Raw genomic sequence first — 25,711 nt, forward strand, 5'->3', positions numbered from 1 at the left:
CCCTTTGCATGGGACACCCCAGCCCCATCACCCGTGACCCCACCCTGCAGGCAGCCCCCTCCACATGGGATACCCCTACCCAGCCCCATCACCCGTGACCCCACCCTGCAGGCAGCCCCCTCCACATGGGATACCCCTACCCAGCCCCATCACCCGTGACCCCACCCTGTAGGCAGCCCCCTCCACATGGGTTATCACTGCATGACGAACCCTGACATACTGACACAGCATCACTGCATCGATTGTCTGTCGTGCACCTTGTGTAACTCACCAATAGCTGAACTGGCCGGGGCGTTGCTCAACCTGAAATCCGCAGATAAGAGGGAGCTGCTCCGGATAATAGTACAGCCCAAACTGTGTGTTTTCCCAAAAGGGATACACTCAGAACCAGACCTCCTCAACTTGAGGACCTCTTTTAGGCAATATACCTCTCTGCTATGTAAGATGACAGACAGAGTGATTGATTACTCAAAAGAGCGGAGATACCCACACCACTATGCCAAGGCTGTAAGGGAAACAAAGAACACGTTAGTCAGCTTAAAAAGAGATAATATTAGCACCACTCTTTCCTTGGTATTATCTATCTGTATAACCCTGGACTGGAAGGGATGATAGGAATGGTTCTCAACAATTTAGCCAACAACTAGGAAAAAATTAGAGAAAACAATAAAGACCCAGATATCCCCTATGTGATAATATAGAGTAGGAATTAGATCAACTAGTCTTACCCTATGGGAGAGAGGAATGAATCAAGTTATTAGAAAAAACAACAACAGGAGAAAATAACAAAGAGGGAAGGTTAGTACAGGGAAAATCCCCGGACGGCAAGCGGAACGCAAACTAGAGCCGGGATGGTGCACTAACCAGGATAGCGTCCAAAGTGCACAACAATTCCAGAGAAAACAGTTCCACCTGGAAGGAGTCTCTATGTGGATCAAGGGTCCTCTTTGTTCGAATAGAAGAAAGTTCCAAAGGGAACTAGAACAAAGTAATACTAATCCTTGTCCCTTCAGATAGTAACAGTGAAGTAATGTATGAAGACATAGAGTTGGCAAAAGCGCTGAAGGCTCACCTGCGAAGGAGGTAGGGCTGTATCCAGTTTCAAGGCGAGAAGTAATGGAAATACACTGCCTGTTGGAAAACGGCCAGCACGATTGGAAATGATAGGACGTGCTGATGCTTCTACACAAGAACAAACAAAAGGGCTGCAGCGGAAGAAGGTAGTCCACAGGACGCTGCAGTAATAAGGAAGTCTCAAGGGCAAAGTCCTTGAATCACCGGAGTAGACAAGTAGAAGAGTCAGGTGGAAATCTGTGGTCTGGTACACAAATACAAGGTTTGAAAATGGAATTTGGTAAGGAAACGTTAATTAGAAGCAGCATCTTCCTACGCGAGTAGCGTTTATGAACGTCTTGCCGGTGGGCGGACCCTTGACGCACCATGATCAGCTGGCCTGACACGTGACTTGGTGCGGAGCCGAGAGACGCGAGTCCTGCGTCTCCAAGGCAACCTCCAGTGTTGGAGGAAAGGAGACGTGCACCGCCTGAATGAATCTAAACGGGCATTGCGGGACCGATATGTTACACCTTGACTGCCGTGTAGTGACACCAGCCTGACTATACACCGGAACATGTATCCTGCAAACAAAATTTAATGCATTCACCCGGGCCACATCCATGAGTGTGGTAGCCTGGCAAACAGAATAGCTGTCTGCAACCATCCCCCAACATACACATGTAACAGGTGAATGCAAAAGTGAGGGCCTGCTGGCTCTGTAACAATGTCATAGCATCAATCCCCAGGGACAGATTGTTCACCAATGACAGATTCCAAACCACCCTCAATGTTTCCCACATGAAAAAACACTGGCCAGGTGTCCCACAGCCTGAGCAACATTCAGCTGCCATTCCTAGAAGATAATCCCTAATGAACACATCACTGGTTCGCCAATGTGTGAAGGACGTGGCAATCAGACAATGCACCACTCACCGAGGCAGCTGCAATGGGCAGCCAATGTGTAAATGAATAACGTTCAAAGACCTTGGCTGTGAAGCCAGCGGTGCGTGCTACACTCCTTTGTCCATTGCTACGTGGTTTCTTTAAGTTTGTGGTAGGTATATATCCAAGGTATGAAAAATCACATACTCAGTTTGTTTTATATGATTTTACTGAATATTTGTTAATAGTAATCTGAGATTTTAAATCTCTATTCATGAAGGTTCCATAAGGACGGCCAATGCATTTCAGAATTAACTTCCTTCATCAGGGCCTTACTATACTGGTTTCGATAATTGTAATACAAAATAAAATTTAAAAAATCAAGAATCATCAGCGACCCAGAAGACTGTGAGAGACAACTAGAACTACTCCAAGAATGATTGAAACAAAGAGGCTACCCACAAATGGATTTGCAAATGGCACACGAAAAAACAGAGACACAGGGCCTCATTACAACCCAGGCGTTAAGGGTTTAACGGCGCCTGATTACCCTTAACGCCTGATTACCATTTTAACGCCTGCTTTTAGCAGCCGTTAAAATGCAAGGCACTAACCCGCCTTGGTGCTAATTACGGCACCGTAATTTACGGTGCCGTAATTAGCGCCTTCCCCACTCCCATTATGCCCTATGGGGCAAAAATGTGAATGGGGAAGGGTAAATGGGGAATGGGGATTTACCGCCCCACTCACCTTGGAATGGGGCGGTAAATCCGCCATCCACCATGGTGTAAACAGAGTTTACACCATGGTGGTAAAGTAGGGAACTTACCGCCTGGGTTGTAATGAGGCCCACAGACACGAGATCAACTTCTCACTAAAAAACAGATCGACAGAATCCAGAATTAGTATTTGTCACAACATATTCCATACAAAGTAATAAAATCAAAGAAATAATTCTAGACAGATGGAGCATACTAACAAGTGACATAAGTATTAAAGATTTGTTTCCATAACCACCAGTTTTCGCCTACAAAAGAAGCAATAACCTACGTAATATGCTAGTTAACACAAGAAGCAAGAATACCAACAGGAAACCAGACAAGCACCCTGGCACTTACCCCTGTATGAGCTGCAGCAATTGCAATAACGTGATGAAGGGTAACACGATAACACACCCAAAAACAGGAGCTAAAATCAAACTCAAGTACCATGCTACCTGCCTGTCAGAAAACGTAATTTATGCCATTAAGTGCCCTTGTGGTATCTACTACGTAGGGGAAACAGCACGCAAGATACGAGTGAGGATCAATAAACACAAATCATGTATCGTTAACAACAATATGACCTCAGCAGTAGCTAGACATTTCAAGGCAAATGGACATTCCATAACACAACTAAGGTTTGCAGTACTTGAGGTACAAACCAACAAAGACATGAAGAAATGGAGGGCTCGGCAGGAAGATTTCTGGAGTGACAAATCAGACTCATTATCTCCAGATGGGATTAATGAGGAGTTTGATTTAAGTTGTTTTCTGCGACTCTGCATGATATTAGCTACATAGCTACCATTGAATTATGTGAATCATGCCTAACCATATTCTTTACCATGCGGTTCTTGACATAACCATCCTAGTTAACGCCATTTCAGGTGTCGAAGAGATTCCTTTGAACCATCCCTCCCGTCTATACATCATGTTTGATAGGCACAAGCTACGAGTAACTAAGAGTTTAAGTACAATTATAAATGTATATAAGATTAGTATGATACGCATGCATAAATGTTATTCTGTAGTGAATCTAATAGTTCATTTAACTGATTTAGGTCCCCTCAACACGCATTTGCAGTGTTGAGCTACCCGAGGTAAATATATCTATTGGAGACATTGTGAATGTCACTATATGGGCTGTAGTATTACACGTGTGGTCGCTAAATTTCGCTTATCTTAGAAATCAGGATGAGATATATATACATGTGATAACACGTGGTGAATACAATAATTGATGTTATTAATGAATGGCCCCTTAACACTGATTTTCAGTGTTTATGTTCCCCATTTCCGCATAATAACCCGATACCTCCTACATAGCATCATTTCTGTACCGATACCCCACGGGTGAATACAATAATTGAGCTTATTAATGAACGGCCCCATAAAACTGACCTTCAGAGTTTATGTTCCCTATTGCAACATAACAACCCGAGACCTTCTTATGGCACTATTTCTGTACTGATACCTCACGGGTCTGCTTGTAAATAGCACCCCGTACTATACAGAATTTGTTTTCACGTTAAACACACAAGTATATCTATTTAGGTCTTATCGTAGTAGTACCAACGTCTACAGAATTCAGGAATTGTGCACACTACTTACTTTTATCTTTTGACTATTGTACAGCTTTTCATGTTTTTTTAACATCTGGCGTCTCTTTTATGCTGACAAAGCATACGTTTCCTCACCTGCTATTAAAGTAATAGACATACTGAGAACCATGCACTTGATACACACAGCACGGCTACCTCTAGGGTCTGTGTACACATTACAACATGGCCGCCAGGCTTCACCCATAGCCATCCTTACCTTCAGGAGTTCCCATAGCAACCTTTTATCAACACTGCCGCTCGCAAGGAAACGCGTGCCCTTGCGGTTTCATGGAGAGTCAGAGCGAGTTGTTATGAGACATAGGTAAGCACCAGATAACGTTAGGACTCCGTAAATTGCTCAGAATGATCACAGATAATGACCCTCGCCCATGTGTATAAACTTTAAAGATCTACTTTGAGAGATCGAGTCTTTAGCCTACGATCGCATCTAGCAACGCAGGGAGAATCCCCACCCACACTGTAAACGTGCAGAAACCACGCAATAGAGATAAGAGGTCAGTTTCTACTGTTTCCTTTTTTCACACTTGAATTCAGTTCGACCATGACGCCACGAATAACACACTTTCCTTTCTCTTTATTTTTCTACACATTTCGCAATTTCATCATTCAAATCAATCATACCAACCCGTGTGTATACCCATCCATTTTTGTTACTAATCGCTTTATTGAATGATGTTGATATTCTCGTGTTTGCGATACATATGACTACATGGGACCAATACTTTCATGTATGGGGACTAACCTATTCTTGGAATGTCTGTCAATGGGATGTGATAACTATGGCTATTATAACTGTTAATGTTTGAAATGGGAAATATTCGTGGAATGAATATGGTTAACACTGGAATTATGTAACATTAACTCAGGGACTGCGGTCAATTATGTCATTTGAACATCGCTTGACTTTGGTGATTTTTTTAGTTTTATTTTGTGTTACAATTCTCGAAACCAGTATAATAAGGCCCTGATGAAGGAAGTTAATTCCGAAATGCATTGGCCGTCCTTATGGCACCTGCATGAACAGAGATTTAAAATCTCAGTTTACTATCAATAAATATTCAGTAAAATCAGATAAAACAAACTGATTTTGTGATTTTTCATACCTTGGATATATACTTACCACAAACTTAAAGAAACCATGTACCAGTGGACAAAGGAGTGCAGCCCGCACCGCTGGCTTCACAGCCAAGGTCTTTGAACGTTAGTCTTTTACAGTGCTACTTCACTGAGGCACTTTTTGTAGCGGGTTTGCACCCTGAATATTACGAATTGATCAAAAATAAAAGAAGAAAAGTTAATTATTAAAGGTAGTGCACACTCACCTCAAACTCTAACAGCCAATGTGTCAATACAAAGAAATACCAACAGTGTATCCCAGTGCAAGGGGTTGACCAACACCAGAGATGATGATAACTGTAAAAACACATGCTGGTGAAGGGGAAAGCACCACTTGTGTGTTACACAGCATCAAGCAAATCACGTGCAAATGTCCTGAACATGTAACACTCCCACAGTCACCCCACCCACCCCACTCACAAACACAGTGAGGGCAAACACACAGTGATGCTGTACATGTGAAAGGAAATGCCATTTGACAGTGCACACACAAAATCCCACTTCACACACCACCATGTGTATTGTCACCCCGCAAATAAACTCCGAACATAACACACGCACGTAAGCAAACACACACATCACTAACAATGGGCAGGATCGGGGCTACTAAATGGACTATCAAACAATCACACTGCAAAAATAACTGTGACTGACAATGACTGTGAGAGTGAAAAATAAATATATTGAACAGTTGTGTTTGAAACATACATACTGTAAATAAAATCATAAATCATAATCTTAAAAGATGTCCATGTAAAAATAGAAAAAGAAAATGCCCATATGTATAAAAATATTTACACTGTAAAATCTACAATATTACAAATAAAACACCTCAAACACACCAAAAAACAATGTACAAGAAAACATGGAGGATGGTCCAGAGTCCACTCCAAAACCAATAAAAAATAAAAGGAAACTTACACCTACAGAACTATGTACATAAAATGTAGTAATGTCCGTGATCCAAGCTCCAAATAATACAAATTTAAAGGAAACTTATATCTACAAAACTATGTACACAGGCAGCAAGCTAGTTCTCCATGTCACCATTGTCACTCAATGTCTTTGCCAGGGCATCATCAGAGACTGCATCCACTTCCCCTAGGCGGGCCTCCACTCTCTTCTCGAGTGCTTGCAGGGACTCAAACATGGACCTCTCCATCCCCTCCCACTCCCTGCAAGTATCCTCGAGGATGTCAGCCCGCCTCTCTGCCCTTTGCAGTGCAATCTCCACCTTGGCCATGGTGACTCTCGCCTCCAGAGCCCGCTGCCTCTCTGCCTGGATTTGCTGCCCGTATCGCACAAACACGGAAGACATCCTTGTTCTGAGGTCCACATTTGCATCCTGCCTGACGTCGGATACCTGCCTCCTTGAAATGGGATGCTCTGAGTACAATAGCCTCCTACTTTGAGCCTGCTGCTGCCAAATCGCCCAATGCCTGCTTTGTGTGGACACCCTCTGGGCTGATGGCATCACCCGGGGGTGTCAGGCCCGTGCCATGCTCCTGGGTGCCTGCTCTCCCTCCATCGCCATTGCCTCTGTCGTTCCTTGGATCGGTGTGGTGACCATCTCAGCTGATCCACTGTTGACTCCCAACTCATGCAGGGATGTTAGCTCCACCAGACGGGCCGACATGGGTGGGACTGGTGCACAGGGGATCCAGGTGGTATTTGGGTCGGAAGGCACCCGGGAGGATGACTGGTGCACAGAGGAACAAGATGAGGAGGGGGCGCAAAAGTGGCCAGCCCATGCATCCAATTCAAGAGCAGGAATGCTACTAGCCAGTTCAGGAGTCGCCAGACATCATTGTGATGATATGCAAGCACTTGAGTGCAAGGCTGCACATCATCATGAATGGTGCTGGTACGCTTCCTGATACTGACTAGTAGGGGTACCACTCTGTCCTGAAAGGCAACATCCGCAGGAAGTGGGGTGTCGGTCTGGGTGGAAATAACCAACACCTGCGCATGGATCCGGCCTGGGGCATGCCGGCAGGTGCATTCTGCTGTAGGCGCTGCAAGCGTCTTCCGCAATGGATGGCCCCTGTGTATGCTCACCTGTCGTGTGAGTGGGCCTTGCATCTCTGGCCGGTGGAAGCATCCTTGCTGCCTTGCTCCACAGCACCTTCTCCGCCCTCTTCTTCCAACGCAACTGTGGATAAGGAGACATAGAATACAAAATCAGGGTACTGCACCGATGTGTGTTTGGCACCAAAAATATGCACATGAAGTACACTGCTAAAGGTTACAACCATCATCACCCTCCACAACACACAGGTACATGCAATGTACATACATACACATACATGTAATTCCTTCACAACAGACAATCACATCCGTGGACATGGCACTGTCACAACCTATCAATTGCGCACGCTACACTCATGCATCATGGGCCATACACATGTCTTACACACATATCACCTGACAGTCCTCAAGCAGTGCACTGAGCTATCACATCAGAGTCCCCTCAACAGCAATCACGCAACAAGACTAGGTCACACATTGAAATGCACCTGTTACATCCTGTTACATCCATCCAGGAGTGATGGCCAGTCACACAGTCACATCTTAGACACATGCACATGAACACCATGCATGTTCATGATGTTGACTACACCACCCATCTGCCACACTTCTCACACGGCATGTCTCAGACACATGTGACAAACCACGTGCACGTCATGAAATGCTGCAGTACAACACACAATGCAAAAGTAAGACCATTGAAATTACACATGGTTCATAGAACATATGTAAAGCACTGTCTGGGACATGCACACAGACACCCTTACAAGAGGCATACTTGATGTAAGGCCAAGGTGCACACTCCCACCATACATCCACATGAACATGCACTGTGGAGGCCAGCAACACATGGACACTCACCTGACGACTCCAGACGGAGCTGGAAATCGCTGATCTGGGTGTGCAGCGCCGGGTAGAATTTCTCCAGGACCCGCATGTCAGTGGTGTTAATCCAGCCCCTGTGCCCCCCATTCCCGGTTTGGCACCAGCCTGGTGGAAGCACAGGGCCTTGCTGTGGGTCCTGGATTTGAGGTCTTCCCTGCGCTTGTGCACGTGGTGGTAGTCACAGGGTGTCACCCCCTCCGTTTTGATGGCACCCACGATCTGGTCCCAAATCAGCTTCGTCCTTCCTTGCCGACTTGTGATGTTCCGTGGAAGAGGTCATCACAATGCCCCAGGACATGCTCCACCAGGATGTCAACTTCCCTGGTTGTGAAGTTCACAGCTCTCTGCCTCGCTGCCATGGGGTTGCCACTAACCTCGGAAGATGTTGGTTGAGACATGGCAACCCCCAAGGCAGGTGTGGGTGGGCAAGGTGGTCCTGGGGCTGGGCTGTGGAGTGGTGGTGATGGAATGGCACGTTGGGAGTCTTCTGGATAAGGTGAGGTGGTCACAGGGCCAAGGACAGGAGCATTGGCAATGGCTTAACAGCGGACACTGAAATTGCATGGCAGGTGGGCAGCAGGCACACACACAGTGGGCAGGCAGCAGCAGATGGCTCATAGGATGCAGCTCAGGGCAGTAAGAGGCAGGTAAAAAGGCATGCAGGCAGGAGTGTGGGTCTTCGTGTTTGTTGCGTGGGCAGCAGGAAACAGAGTAACGGTTATTCTGCGTGTGCGACATTAGCGCGTACACGTGAAATCAGAGGAAAGGGCCTAATCGCGTAAGTTACGTGACATGTGCTGGCTGTTGGGCGTTGGAGTTCAGATTTGGGGCAAAGGAGTCCCTAGCAGAACATTACACTGCACGTGCGAGTTGGAGCGGACGGACGTTTCGCCTTTTTTGAGATTTTTGGGGTGCCACGCAATTTGTTCACTACGGTGACCGTGCAAACTTCTTATTTTGGTGGGGGATTTGCCTCAGCGCAGACACACGAGGCTAACAGTGAGTCGCGTACGCATTATTCATACTCTGGGTGCCCCTCATTATTAACATCACAGTGGCTTTTGTGAGCTTCGCGTACACATTTTTTCTGCTGCTGGGTGCCACAGCACATTGCGTAATGCTTTTTCTTTTCACGGGAGCTACCGAGGGGTCGCGTACATGCATTCTTTGATATTTGGGGTGCCTGTGCGTTACACCCCTCGTTAATCTTTTCACCAGGGGTAATATTGAGCCTTGCTGCACCTTTTACAACACATACCCTGCCCCCTAACTACTATTTCCCAGGACAATTGCTTGTCAGGCCTCCCATTGTACAAATCCATCTGTACCATGGTTGGGAAGGCCCCAAGAGGGAAAGGTGGCAGAGGTGGCTGAGGTGGCCAGGGTTGGGGACATGCACAGAGAGCTGTGCACCACCCCCAACAGGGTCAGGGAGCTGCAGGGTCATCTACTCTCCCAAGCACCCAGGTTGAAGCACCTGCAGATGCAGCTGCTGCCCCCAACCGCCCGGGTCAGGGAGATACAGCAGTATCTGTTGTCGTCCCCCCCAGGTACACAGATACGCAGGGGCAGCTCATATCCGTGTGTCCAAGGGGAAGGAACGTAAAGTTAAAGGCCCTGGACCCAGCTCCCATGTTGAGGGACCTGCAGGGCCAGTAACTGACCCAACATCAGTGAGTGATGGCATGGCCCAGGCCATTAGTTGTCCAGCCCCTAATGCCCTGAGAGGTCCCAACCACACAGGGTCTGCACCACCTTCCAAGCGGCAGAAGCGTACAGAACAGGGAAAGGCTCAATCCCAAAGCACGGCAAAGGAGACAGCCACGTCGAGCAGGAGGAGCTATAATGATGAAGAACTCCAGATCCTCGTGGAATAAGTGTGTGACCACCACCGTGACATGTGCATGCAGCAAGAGACCACACATACGCCTGCCCAGCATATGGTGCACTGGCAGCAAGTCACGGATCGCATCAACGCCTTGGGGAATGAGAGGCACACAGCTTGTGAGGTCATGAAGCGGTGGAATGACCTCCACGTCGAACCAAATTGAAGCTGGGTGCCAACCTCGCTTCTGCTCTGGTGACTGGAGGTGGGTCACCACAGGAGCAGGAGCTCACGCCACATGAAGAGGCCATGAGTGAGTTGATTCATGTGGATCAGCTGCAAGGCGTGGGAGGCCTGCCAGATTATGAGGAAACGTCCAGTGAGTGATGAAGCATGTGTATCCTTAATAGTGTATGCAGATTAAATAAATGTGTATGATTGTGTAGGACTTCTGCCTGCATTTGTTTGACTGCCATGGGTGAACCATGTCAATGTGTACTGGCCCGTGCTAAGTGCACTTCAGAGTGCATACAACCCATGTGCTGAACATCGGTTGAACATGGCTTAGGGACAGTAGTCATCCACAACCGTTAGATACTAAAAGACATTTCCGGCATGCCAGCACAATGTGGCAGCCCTCTGAGTAAGGCCCACTGGCTGGAACTGTTTTCTTTCATCTGCTTCTCACTGAGAGTGAGGTCCTGTTTCCACCCTCCTGGTCATCTGTTGTTCTCCTGCACATGTGCAGTTTGTTCCTGGCTACTGACCATTCCATTAGGTAGGTGCACTTTCTGTGCATTACTACACCTCTAGGGGAATTATTGATCCTGAAATATTGAAATTTGAAAAAAAGAGAAGAAAAAGAAAAAAAACTAAATTTGCATAAAATTGTTGGAAAGGACTGTTTTATTTGGCATTTTCATCGTGCTGCCATTTTCTTTTAGCTTTTTAATACCTGGAGCTGCTTGCTATTTTGAAAGCACCATTTTTTCCCAGATGGCTGCCGTGGTTTTCTTTGTTGTGTAGGCAGGCTGTGCTGCACCACCTCTCCCTGTGCTGCACTCTCATTGGTTGCTGAGTGTTTTGTTCAATCCAATCAGGGACCAGCAGGCTTCAGCCGGCCCTCGCAGCAAAGGCTCACTTCTAAGGCCCCTGTCTGCTCCCTGTCCGCTTCCGGAACGCTAATTGGGGTCCTCCCTGTACCTTAACCACAATGATGCTGCCACCTCACTCCTTTAAGAAATCCGGACTGCCTTGACTTTGCCTCCTCCAGAACTTTGGGTTAGTTCCCTCCTTATGGACTCACTCCTACCGCCTTTGACTATCACTGTTCTTTGTGCTTGTTACTGCCATGTTGTCATCCTGATGTGCAGTGCTTCCTAAAACCCTTTGCTAACATCCGATTCCAAGATTGAAAAGTCAAATCTTGCTGTTTTTGCTTTGTTCTAAAGAGTCAAATCTTGCTGTTTTTGCTTTGTGCTAAAAGGTCAAATCTTGCTGTTTTTGCTTTGTGCTAAAGAGTCAAATCTTGCTGTTTTTGCTTTGTGCTAAAGAGTCAAATCTTGCTGTTTTTTCTTTGTGCTAAAAAGTCAAATCTTGCTGCCCATTGTGAAATTTTCTGTATTTTGCTTGTATTCTGTTTCTTCTCTGTAACTTGCCAGCCCAATAACCTCACCACTCTCTTTTGTCCCACACCTACCTGCCTTAGCCCCCCCAGTATCTCCATCCTCTCCTCGCTTCCACCCCAATGGCACTTTCTATTTCTCCTCTCTTTTCCAACTGCTTCTCCATTGACTATCCTTCGTCTTCTCACTGAGTGTGGTAGGAAAAGTTCAAAAAGGATATCTTGGCCTCTAACTCTGGTCTTCCTATCGCAGACACCTACTCCAATGCGTCCGCCAGACAGACCCTCACCGACATCCTCTTTGTCGTTCCTTCGCCAGATCTATGGACTCCTCATATGGTTTCTGTGCTTTGCCCTATCTCCTCCTCTCCCATTAATGGTGGCACTTGCTGGGAAGTTCTCATGGCTTCCTTTGACTCCTCTAAAGTCATCATTGATGTCTACCTAAATGGCACTGTCATGGTCTAAGGCCCTCAGGCCAATCTCCTCCTCTTTGATAGGCGCTTCCGTCGCCTCATCAATTTCCTTTCATCTCCTGCTGTCCCCTCCTCTCCCCCCTTGGCTAACTTGCCCTCTCTCTCCTCATCCTCCTCTGCCCCTTCTAGGGCTCTTTCTCCTCCGCAGGGCATACTTCTGATCTGTACCCCTCCCCGGAAGGTCTTTAAGGCTGGCAACCTTCTTCATATTGCCACTCTCAACTCTCATTCTGCTGTCAAACACTCCTCTGACATCTGCCACCTCTATGAAGAACTAGACCTTGATGTCCTTGGTCTTACTGAGGCATGGTTCACGGCCAGCTCTGTCATGAGCTTTGACACTCTCCTCCCTGATGCTACAAGATCCTCTCAGCACCCAGATCCTCCCGGTCTGGTGTGGGGGGGGGGGGTTGCCCTGATCTTTCCTGAGTGGATTCCTGCCTCTATCATTCCCACTCAGACCTACTCCTCTTTTGAATGCCTTGTCTGTAGGCTTTCTCTCTCGCCTACCAATTCTCTTACTGTGGTTACCATCTACCGGCCTCCGCAGACCTCTCCTCCTCCCTCCTGGCCTCTACCACTCAATTCCTCCTCCTCAGTGACCTCAATATACATTTAGACTCTCCTTGCTCCTCCTCTGTACTCATCCGTGACCTCTGCGACTTCCTCTCCCTGTCCATCCTCTGGCCCGACTCACTCTGCAGGGCACACACTCGATGTATTGATCTCCTCTGACCTCCCCCTCGGCATTCCTCTGACCACTCCTCTCTCCTGGAGCGATCACTCCCTTCTCTCCTCTCATCTCGCCCTCTCTTCCCCCCAAGCCAAGCCTACCCCAACACTGCCACCTACCTTCTCGGACATCCAGCCCATGAAGCGTGTGTCAGTTGAGGCTTTTGCTGCCACTTTCTCCCCCCCCCTCCACCTTTGGCTGTCTCACATCCTGACACAGCCCTGTCTCTGCTCTACTCTTCAATTTCTGATACGCTTGATGCTATTGCCCCTGTCATGAGGATCCGTTTGAAGTCCAAAGCCAAGTGCAATTCCTGGTATGACTCTGACCTAGCTACACGTAAACGTAAGTGTAGGGTGGCTGAGAGGAAATGGAGGACTTCCTGTTCATCCTCTGACAAACTGGCCTGTCGCCTGCTACAAAGGCAATACCGACTCTCTGTCCTCACCAAGAAGAGCATCCACATTCAAGCTCGTGTCTCTGCGGCATCTAACAACTTGGCCGAAATCTTTAAAATCTGCAAGGAGCTGGCCAACCCTGCTGCAGTCTCTAACCCTCCTGTTGCCTACCAGGCTCTTTGCAATGCCCTTGCCTCTCACTTCATTTAAAAAACACATGACATCCTGTCCACCCTCTCCACCCACACCCCTCCTCTCCCGTCGCCATCTGTGCTTGCTGACCCTTTAGCCACCCCCACCATCCTTCTCGTCCTTTCCTCTTTTCTCCCCTGACGAGGTCGCTAGACAAGTCGATCTACGAAAGCCTTGTCAAAACAGGTTCATCCCTGTTCCTCTAAAACCATCAAGGGCCACATTGACACCCTCGCTCCAGCCCTTGCTGATTTTTGCAACCACTCCTTTGCCTCTGGATCCTTCCCCTCCCCTCTGAAGCACTCCTTTGTGCATCCTCTTCTCAAGAAACCCACAGCTGATCCTTCTTGTCCAGCTAACTATCGCCCAATTTCCATTACTCCTTTTCTTGGCAAACTCCTGGAAAAGTTGTCCATCTCTCATTTTAACCTTCATTCCAATTCTGTTGACTGTCTACATGACCACCAGTCTGGCTTCAGAGCTGCCAGAAGCACGGAAACTGCTCTCCTGAACATCCGTGAAGATCTGCTCTCCAACCTTGACTCTAACATTCCCTCTGTCCTCATCCTCGATCTCTCTTCTGCCTTCGACACGGTCAACCATACCATCCTGCTCAACCATCTCCTTGAAAATCTGGGTATCACTGATCAGGCTCTGGCCTGGCTGGCCTCTTTCCTCTCAGATGGACCCTCCTAGGTCCAACTTGGGTCCTTCCTTTCATCTATCTTCCTCTCTACCTGTGGTGTTCCCCAGGAGTCTAACCTCTCGCCCTGGCTTTTAAACCAATACCTGGCAACTCTCGCCCACTGCATTGCCACTTTCTGCTCAAATATCCAGTGCTACGCTGACGACACTCAACTCATTTTCAGGCTGCCCTCTGCCACCTCCTCTCCCTCTCTCATCTCTGATTGCCTAACTGCCATTCAAGATTGGTGGGCCGCTAATGATCTTTGTCTGAATGCCAGTAAGATGGAGATCCTCCTCATCGGCACACCTTCACCATCCTTTCCCCTCACTCTCTGGCCGGCCTCCCTTGGCCCTCCTCCTACCCCCACCTGCGAGGCTAAGAACCTCGTGGTCATCTTCGACTCCACCCTTTCCTTCTCCGCCCACATCTCTGAGGTCTCTAAAAAGTTACATTTCCGACTGCACCTCCTAAGAGGTACTCTGCCTTTCCTCTCCTTCCCCTAGAAGCTCATGGTATCCCAAGCTCTGGATCTCTCTAGCTTGGATACTGTAACAACCTCTTTCTAAATCTACCTACCACTACTGTCCGCCCTCTGCAAATAATCCAGAACAGGACTGTGAGACTTGTCCTTGGCCTCAAGCCCTGGGATCGTATCTCTCCAGCTCTGAAATCTCTCCATTGGCTCCCAGTGGATGCAAGGGTTGAATTCAAAACCCTCTGCACTGTCCACAAGGATCCCTGAGGCCTGGGTCCAAAATACCTTCAGCTATCCCTCCACAAATACCTCCCCTCTCGAGCTCTTCACTCCTCTTCCTCCAACTCCCTCAGGGTCAGTCGTTTTTCAAAGAAACAAGCTGGGGGGTAGATCTCTGTCTTCGGCTGGGTCCTCCCTCTGGAACAGCCTCCCTGCCACTCTAAAACTTGAGGAGAATCATCTCTGGTTCCTGGAAGCACCTCAAGACCTTCCTCTTTTCGTCTGCCTTCGCTCCCCCTCTCCCCTGCTGATCTGCTCTCTCTTGGCACTGTGCACCTGGCAACCCTCTATCCTCCGGGCCCAGGTACCTGCTCACCCTGCCACCCTCCCGCAATGCCTCCAGGCCACCCCTTGCACTGGGGTCTGTATCTGTACCCATACAGCCCCCCTTTTTCTTCATGCACTTATCAGACCTACCCTGTCTGCTGCCTTAAACCTAGCACTTGCAAATTGCTGGCTGCCCTAAAACTGTTTGTTGCCTTTATTACTTATTTATTGTTATTTATCTGTCTCCTTTGCTTCGCACTTTTCACTTCTCCCCCCTTCCATGCGCTTTTCCCCTCCCCCTCTCTCATGCACTTGCGCGTTCTCAATGTCACTGGGCCTAGTAAGATCGCTGTTTTGTTCTCCCCTATTCCCCTCCCTTGCCTTGTCGTGCTCTGAAACACTTGTGTACGAGTGCGATAGAAATAATATATCAATATCAATATCAATATGTACATCAGTGATGTTGGTGACTCAGTTATGCTTGTGTCTGAAGCACGTGCTACACATCATGCACTGCATGTCATAGAAATTCCATCCACACATGTCCATAGGTGGTTTCATGCTACCCGTACCTTCCATGAACACTGTCAGCGGGCGTGACATTGTGCCATGAGTTACATAGCATTTTACTACACTGTGAAAATCCCTGCCGCAGCTATGGCACCAACCCCCTTGTAAGATATTTGTCTGAAGTCATCCATGTTGACCTGCCACACTCAACACACCCCCCATGGGTGCATGGCCCTTTCCCTCTTGTGTGTCACAGCCCCTTCTTCCCATCTCCCAGCACATGTCATTACTCTCTCCACATCACACACCTGGGACAACCCACTCAGGGAATTTCCACATTGTGTGCACTCTCTGTGCCAGTGGTACACTGGTGTTAGATGTAATTGCAGTGGACTTGGCTGTGATTAGGTGTGCACATGTTCTCCTGTAGGTTAATGTCATGTTGCATATCCACTTGATGAGTCACAAATCAAATGTTTTAGTTTACTATGGCAAGTCTGCACGCGCTATTATCTCAGGGATTTTTGTACATAGTGTGTGTATGCAAATTATGGCATGTTAACATGCATGGCAATGTGTTACAGGACAGCATTGTGATGACGATGCATGTAGTGGATGCAATTAACATGATTCTTCATGTCTTTATGTGTCCATGTGCAGGTGATGAGCCATCAGATTCAGGGGAGGAGGTAGAGGAGGAACTGGAGCCTGAGCCCCAAGAGAGCACCAGTGGAGGGCGTGTTGTGGCAGCCCATGAGAATCCACTGGTGCTACAGGTCATCAGGGGCATGACTCAGTATGAGCCCGACACCAATGATACCAGTAGCTCTGGTATTGAACCGGATATCCATTCCTATTTGTTGTCGGAGGTGAGTGCATCAAGGGTTGGAGCTGTTGTAGCCCGTGCATCTGCATGGGGTCACCTCCCCTCACAAGGCCAGTCAGTGTTGCCCCATCCGTCTGTGGTGGTTACGGTTTCAAGGCCACGCTCCACTGTATTGGCTTCCAGTCCTGGTATGGATGACCAAGGGAGGGATGCAGTCCTGCAGCCACAGACAGTGGCTTCACATCAAGGGCCATGCTCCCTTGGGTCCGGAAGACGTGGGGCACGCCCACATGGTGGACATGTGGCGGCTGGGAAACAGTGTGGGAGCAGTCTATGTATAGTATTGCACAACAACAGGGTGCTTCCTATGAGATGTTGGCTCAGGGCATGGATAGGGTGGCCAATTCCATATTCTCCTGACAAACACAGGTAGAGCACCAGCTGCAGGCATTGTGGTCCACATACCACTCACACAGGCCACACATGGAGGCCAGCAACAGGAGCTGACGGGCCAAACTGAGGTCTATGCAGGCATCCCTGCTTGCAGAGGGTCGGGCCCACAGGGAAGCCCTGAGGCAAGAGTTTCTGGCCCTCAGAGCTTCTATGGAAGTGCTAGAGGCAGCCCGCAGTAAACAGTACCAACAGCGGATGCAACTATTGAGTCATGCATCCTGTGAGGTGTTGCAAGCGGACCTCTGAGGCTTCATCTTGCAGATGCATTCATCTGGGTCCCGCCTGGCTGCTGCCATGAGGGATCAGACCAAGGCTCTACGAGGTCTACATCCCGTACCACTACCACCTTTGCGTTCTACACATGAAGGTGGTAACAGCAGCAACAGCCCTCCCAATCCATGATAGCCGTGCGGTCCATGTACCCATGGAGGGAATTGCTTTTTTCAACATGCACACATGTGGGTGTTGATGTGCACCCACATGTGTGCATGTTGAAAAAAGCACACATGTGGGTGTTTTTCCATGGCACGTGTGTGCTGTGTCAATCATACTACACAATGGGTGTTTTAATATGTTCGCCCATGTTGTTCCAGTAATCCGTGATGTGGCAGTGACAGCTGTCCCAGGTGAGACATGCTGCACCATTCGAAGTCCACACTCCTCATGCCCTCCACCAGACATTGTTGTTCCTTTAACAAATTAGGAAACACACTCAGGTCATGTGGGATTTACAACATGCAGATACAGTTATTTGGTAAGCATTTGCACTGTCTTGCATGTTGGGCATGCTTCATTGTTGGGCATCTTTGATGCATATGTCGGTTCTCTTATATGTCCTTTGCATGCTCACATGGCGTTGTGGTAATTTGATTGGAGCTCATGTCACTGTGTAAGCTACCTATGTGGATACCTCAATGGGCGCACTGACTGTACTGTGCAGCATGTCATTGTACATCGATAAACTAGGCCATGGACTCCTTGATCTGTCATTTCCTTGTTATTCACTCTCTGTGGCACTCTCTCTCTCTCTCCCTCGCTATGGTGTGGTACACTGTACTCCCGTACAAATCATTGTCAATGGCCATTCACACTGTGTCACCCTGTGTTGCTCCTGCACTCTGTGTTGTATGCATATTTTCTTTCTGGTGTCAACTGTTGTCATGTATGTGCATGTATTTTGTACTGTTATTCTGCATTGCATTCCGTGTGGGTAGTGCGTCTTCCGATGGTATGCATCATATGCAAGGCAGGTCAGTTCCATGGACAGGTGAGTGCATGGCATTTGCTGATACTAAGGTGGTGTTTGCATGGGAACAGGGCCCTGTGTGTGTTCACTCTGGCTTTACTAACCTTTACCTCTGTCACTATTACTCAAGGGTTGTATTACTCACCCAGGGGTGATGCCAATGATAGTTATGGTCTTGTTAATCTGATGGATTTCTGGGGACACTCTTTACTGATTATGATAACTGTTCTTTCTAACTGTGTGTTCACTTTTCATGGTTGGTTGTGAGTGTGTAGCATGGTCAACTGTGTGTGGACTGTAGCAGGGGCAGATGTTTGAGCTGAGGTGTGCCTCATTCAACCTTCATCAGGTCTAATGAGTGACAAATCTGATCCCTATCAGGGTTTGGTGGATTAGGAATGTTTCTCAGATTGGCTGCGTTGAATTTATGGTTCAACTATTAGTGTGTGCTTAATCCATATCTGCTAATGTTCATTCCTCAATGCTGTCCCTCCAGAGCCATTTCATCATGTTACTCTGACCTTCTTCAGGTGAGGCAGTGATTAATGGAGATGTTTTCCAGGGGATCTTTATAGTCAGCATGGGCCAACCTCTGGGATACACATCCTGCCGCCCTCGGTTTGGGGATTAATTTCTTTGCTTTCCATGACCTATGCATGTGTTACATCTTCTTCTCTTCCATCTCTCTCCCTCTTTCCTGCTAAGCAATCCCTCTGCTCTCTCACTCTATCAATTCCTTTTGTCCTGGCTGCTTGATGACTGTCTGCTTGATGTGCCTCAAGGTCTCACACGCCCCTGTCAACCCCAGCAATTTGTGGGGCAGTTGCCTCAGAGACGTGGACTGGTGTCATCATCACTGCACTTGCGGAATGACCAGAGGGAGTTTCATCTCTCTGCACTTACCTAAGCATCCACTGACTGGTTGCACTTGAACCACCCCTGAACTTGTTACCACCCTCTGAAAACCACACCCCTCTGAACATCTGTGCCCTTGCTCCTTCTAATTGCACCATGCAGGTACAGTGTCTGTCTGTTCCACCCTGTCTTCGGTCCCTGCATGATGGCATAGTGATGCACTTGTGAAAATATTATGAATACCTGTCCGACAGATTCACTGTTACATGCACTTTTAACAGTGTAGTATATTTTAGTATGCAATTACTGTTCCTGTCCAGAATATTATGGATCTCTATGAGCGGGTATTATTTTTGTACTTGTTCCATACATTATTGAGCATACTGAGACACCTGCATTATGTATTGCCCATTTATCTGTCTCCTTTGACATTACATACCATAGCAGAGTCTGTTGATAATTGAACATGACATACGGGATGGTTTATGTGACACACAGGCAATTGGATGTCTGGTTTGGCATGGTGGTAGTGGCCTAGTCCCTCATCTATGTGTTTCTTTTGGAAACCCAAAATTAAATTTGTTTTAGTTCTAAGGGATGCACACATTGTTGCACCTCCAAGGACACATTCTCAGGGTGGTTTGGAGGGCCCAGATGATTGGCCCTTTGTCATCATTCAATGGCACCTGGAATGGATCAGGGCTATGTGAACTCCACAGGGTTTGGATTTTAGGTGAAAAATGTAGCCACATGCTAGGTACGGGCAGCCTCGGCACGTGTCCTTTGACCTGCCGTGCGCAAGCGGCATGCATGTGGTTGCGGGTGTGGGGGCACCACCATGTCCACCGGTATGCCACGCCGTGTTGCAACATTATGCAGGACACATGCTGCCACAATGATCCTGCACACTAGTGGTGGTGCATATAGCAACTCACCACCAAAGTGGTCAAGGGAGCAGAAACGTGACTTGAGCACTTCGAATGTGCGCTCCACTATGTCCAAAGTTACAATATGGGCTGTGTTGTATTCTGGGGTGGTGTGGCAGGGTTCCGTATTGGCATCATCATGTAGGTGCTCAGAGTGGGGGAACTGTCCCCTCTACAGGTGAACATTTTTGTCATTGGTGTGTATTTGTCTGTATGTGACATGCATGCAAGTGCAGGGGCATTTAAACTCACCAATGAGCCATGTGTTCCCATGCCTCCCAGCTTCCAGGGCCCGGTGTAGGGGTGACATTCTGAATATGAAACTATCCTGGGTGGACACTGGATAGTTTGCATATACAGAAGTAATAATATCCTTGGCATCACATACAACCTGCACGTTGATGGAATGCCAGTGCTTGCGATTGCAATATATGTGCTCTGTCATCCTAGGTGGACCTAGAGCCACATGGGTGCAATCGATGGCACCAAGTACTCTAGGGAAGTGCGCCACCCCCTAAAATCGTGGACCACGGCCTGCCTTTCTGCAGGTGTTCTGGGCATGTAGATGTGCCTGCAGACTGAGGGGCGTGCAGTCATTATTTCCAACACCTGGTGCAGGCAGCATGACTGCGTGGACTGTGAAATGCCCCCAACTATGGCAGTTGTCCGCTGAAATGGCCCAGTGGCCAATAAATGCAGAACATTGAGCATCTTTTCCAAGGAGCTCAGTGCTTGGGAGCACACAGTGGGTGATGTAAGGTCCTCCTCCCACTCTGTGACAAGGTCTAATACGACAATCCTCCTGCCGTGTCTCATGATCACTGCTGCGACAAATGGTACATTCTTCGTAACTGTATACGCGTGTTTTTTGATCTTGCAGGCTTTTTATGCATTTAATTTTGTGCGCGTTGACGTATCCGTCAGCTATCACGTGGCGTACGTGTTTCCGGAGGATTTGCACATATTTTACAGCGCCCCGGCGAGCCCTGTTCAATTCCATGAATACAGGTTTTTAGCATGCATATGGGCGTTGCGAGGATTTTACTTTGGTACATCCCTCGTTATGCCCATACTTTTGCTTGTTGTTCCCCATTCCACGTGTTCCACCCCTTTTTTAGGTGACTGCGCAGAACCCAGCACCCCTTTGCTACAAGTCTCGTGCAAGGCGTTCGTGGTGTCGCAGTGACGTGTTGGACCAGCGCAGATTCCTCACAAGTCCCTGGTAAGCCCCGCGCATTGTGTTCCATGAATACACAAACTGGCACTTGCATGCTTTTTCTCACGCAAGCCCCCTATTTTCTGCGCAAATCATTCCACGAATTAGGGCCTTAATGTGTATCACTACAAGTATCTCTGTCATTTCAGAACAACTGAAGCAGACAGGGTGTCGGGCTCAGAACACAGATGAAGACCATACAGCAACCAGACAAGAAAAATGACTACTGCCTAGACTTTTTCCTGGTGATCAGGTGTTAATCAGGAACTTTGTTCACAAGTGGCATGAACCGTGCTTTCATGGCCCTTTCATTGTGGAAGATGTCACATCTTCGACAGTAAAACTCTTGGGAAGAGTAGCTTTGATATTCCCGGGCGACGTGAAAGTCTACACCGGAGAGTGCCCCTCACCCCCACCCCAGTTGGAAGCAAGCATCGGAGAAGAAGTTCAGCACATGCAGACAAGATCAATGACGAGTAAGAAGGACGTAGAGAATGTCCAATAGACAGATAAAGAGTACATTGGACTGTGGTTCTGTCGAGACACTCTTTATAGCTACTAAATGAGGAGTGAAAGAAGAAGCTATTTGTTCTTGAGCCACAGGAGCTTGTTGATATTGAACTGAGACACATTTAAGTCCTGATCGAGAAGGACAAGATGCCAGATTTGGAATTCCTTTTGGACGACTGAAAGAGGGAACAGTTCCCTGATTCCTTTCTCACTGAGTTTCTTTTTGGAGGCACCCATGGTAGTGCCTGATGGCCACATTCACTGGATCATTCTTACTGTTTTTCGTTTCATTTCTCGTGCATACGCTGCACTTGCGGGGAGAACTGTTAGTGTTCATATGTTCCTGCAGGATCCTAAAAATTGTCCAATTGTGAGGAGATTGCTTGCAGCCATAATAGAGCAAGTTCTCCAGCTTCCCGAGTACAGTTTCAAAAACACAGATGCCCCTATCTGAGGACAATGCTAATTGACTAGTTGGAATGGTCTTTCATTTCCTGATTGAAGAACGTCCTCATCTTGTTGGAAGGCAAACTGATGTTCATACTTTCCTGAGAGATCCAAGGAACCTAGGGGCAATCAATCAATTGCTACGTGACATCGTAGAGCAAGTATGTCTATTTTCTGAGAGAATATAAAGAACAATCCTGAATGAGGCTTTCGAAGAAAGACATTCAGAACTTACAAACCTTGGTCTTCTATTACTTACTGGAAGCACATCCTCATTTCGTTTGGCGAAAGCATGACTCCTTTGTCTACATCAGGAATCCTGTAAATCATCCTGCAATCAGCCAACTGCTTGAAGAGCTTGTGGAGCAGATCCAGATGCTGCCAGAGTATTTAATGATGTTGTCTGAATGAAGTTAGATGTTTCCTTCCTTAAAACAGATTAAGAAAGGACAACATCGATAGCAATAATAACGTTGCTAACAATGAAAGGCCCCCACGACGAGCAAGAAGCTATTGCTGCATCAAGTGGGCCTATTGGTATGTCATTTATACCTACATCTTGTTTATTGTGATTCTTTTCTCACTTACAGTACGTACTGTCTATTATGTGGACCCAAATAAAGCAAGGGTCCCTGTGTATCTTCCTATGCAGCAGGAGGGTACAGATGTGGCAACTACGAGACAACCAAGGCCTTATGTAATTGTTCCTTCACAAGTAGCACATATGAAGACACCCAGTTCACTGATAAATGCTCCTATGATTTCCTCAGTGAGAAGGAATTATGATGAAATACTTCATAACATGATTAAGAAAGCTCATAAGATAAGAGGGAGACCTATGAGAAGTACACAGGAGGAGTTGAATGATTACCTGGATAGTACAGCACATTTGCGAAACATGTGGTATCAGCACATGAAAGAAGTGGGGCTCTTAAACACTTGTGTATGAGCACGATATAAATAAAATATCATAACATATCATTTGTGCACTCCTGCCTTATAGTATGGGGATGTGTAAGATTTTCATAGCTATTGAAATAGATATCCTGACAGCACATTGTCTGTCACACATTGCATACTGCCGAACAAGAGGTCAGTTCATGGGACAAACAGCCTATCTAAAATGGGCAATGGAATGGATGGATCCGGATGAAGAGGACTACGTTCAAGACACAAAGGCAAGACTAAGAGCGCATAAAAAAAATCATGTGATCAGATACGAACAGCCTGGAGTAAAAGGAGCTGGAATTAGATGGGAAGTAAACAGAAGACTTGAGAGTCCAGGAAAATCTGCAGAAGAAATTCGAAGATGGAAGGAAAGAGGACAAATGCAGATCTGGGGTTCAGTACTTTTACCAGATGGCTGGGAAGAAGGTGTGGTAATCTGCAGAGGTTGGGTAATAGTTGGTCATTACAAGCCAACTGTTGAAAATGCGGAAAGACTGTGTAAACCATTATGGTCAAAACTTGCAAACTATTGACATGGGTCAAAGACAAAGGAGGGCCATTGCAGATAGTGCCTCTGGAAAGTGAAAAGCTGTGTTTCAGAAACAATGGCACAAGAAAAGTTGGGGAGAACCAGAATTGTGGTAGAGTCTTTGAGGCACCAGGAATGAGCATTGGAACAGCAGTGATAATGGGTCACTAATGGGCTTGTGGATCCAGAGCTTACATGAAGCTGCCCAACGATTGGGGAGGACTATGTTCTATAGTAAATGTTCATGTTCCAGCATTGGGGATTCCTAAGAGTGACTTGAATATTGGAGAATTTCGAAAGGCAGATGCTCATCTGAGGAAGAAGAGATCTGTTGAGCTGATAAGTCGAAAGAAGAGAGAAAACTATTTCTCAGCCAAGTCAATATAAGTTTTTGATTCCATAACCTATGAAAACACATTGTTCAGTCAGACGTCATTTATATTTAGGATAATATTCATGCCAAGGATCCAGACAGCAGCAAATACTAAGTGGTTACAGAAAACCAGATGGGAGCTGTTGCAGACAATCAGCACTACCATAAAAGGATTCAATGCTATCAGGGAAGAGCTGAGAGCCATACGACTGATGACTCTTCAGAACAGATCCGTCCTGGACATGATTACAGCCATGGATGGAGGTGTTTGTTCCAAAATTGGAGAATCGTGTTGCACATTTATACCTTCTTGTGATGACAAGGATGGCACCTTGACAGGGGACATAGAGATGCTGACAAAGCTACAAGTCCAGATGGTAGACGAAGTGGAAGATATTGCTGATGACAGTTGGTTTGTATCACTCTTTTTGTGGGTTCCACAATGGATGGCAGATATGTTGAAGTTCATTGGACCCCTGATAGTGATGTTGTTGCTTGGATTCTGTGTAATCAGATGGGCTATTTCACAATCCAAGAAAACTGAAAAGAAAGCTATAGGGAAGAAGATCATGATTGATGTTGCATCTTGATGGAAAACTAAGGAGCTAACAGAAATCAGAGATTATGGTAAAGCCAGCATCCATGCACCTGAGGGAATGAAATACCTGTTCCTAAAGAACCATAAGAAGCATGTTGGAAAGTGGATCTACTGCAGTTCAAGTGGACAGTGCATGCTTATGATCTGGAACAAAGATGAGCAACTGAAATCAGTTGAATGGCTGAAAGGAGTAATAAAGATATGGGTCCCGAAAAAGCATTTCTTCAGAAAAGGATGTCTAGATGTGAAGGATGATAGGAGAGTGGTAGATGAATTGCCTGGAGGCGGGAGTGAAGAGAGGGAGCTAAGTACCCCCACCTCATGCCCCCACCTCATGCATCGCGCCCATGTTGCCTATATGCTGGGAACCAGAATGTGAAATATGTGCAGTGCCAGTGAAGATACCAATACTAAGGAGAATCCTGGAAGCACGGTTCCCATTGAGAAAGCCATATCTGCATACACAACAACATGAGGGCCATTTAAATGAAATACCAGAAGAAGTGTGAAAAGTGAGCAAAAGAGCAGATTGGTGACGTCACACGAAGCAAGACTCACGCACCCAGAAGAGATGCAGAGACAAGAGAACATAGATATTCTATAGGCATCAAGAAAGTATCAAAGACCAGTAACATTTCAGGATCGAGATGAAGAAGGCTATGTTACAAAAACGATGAAGATATCAAGTCATTTTACACATGTACAGATGCAAAGAAACGCAAGTAGACAAAGTATTCTTAAGGCTAGCTATGTAGTGAATAGATTGCAGCATGCAATATATATATATATGTGAGTGAACTATGGAGGATTCCACTACACATTTTAGCAGAGCTGGACCAAAAAAAGGAAGTGTGTTGCAGCTGAAAAGCAATCAAATTACAGAAGTGAATCAAAGAAGGGTGAGGCTGGACCAGCCCCAAGAAGCCAAGGCCGCTCTGGGCCAGCATGATCAGACGGTAGCTACAAA

General features: G+C 47.0%; 1 long non-coding RNA gene across 1 annotated transcript in view; it reads left to right on the forward strand.

The window, feature by feature from the left end:
* Window positions 1–4,557: 4,557 nt before the first annotated feature.
* LOC138527275 (uncharacterized) overlaps window positions 4,558–25,711 on the forward strand; it is a 53,863-nt gene continuing 32,709 nt past the window's right edge. The window contains exons 1-2 of the long non-coding RNA XR_011283847.1: window positions 4,558–4,622; window positions 16,478–16,686. This is a non-coding gene — a long non-coding RNA (uncharacterized lncRNA). The remainder of the gene's footprint in view (window positions 4,623–16,477; window positions 16,687–25,711) is intronic.

This window comes from Ambystoma mexicanum, chromosome 14, assembly GCF_040938575.1.
Source record: "Ambystoma mexicanum isolate Mex_15411 chromosome 14, UKY_AmexF1_1, whole genome shotgun sequence".
Taxonomy (NCBI): Eukaryota; Metazoa; Chordata; class Amphibia; order Caudata; family Ambystomatidae; genus Ambystoma; species Ambystoma mexicanum.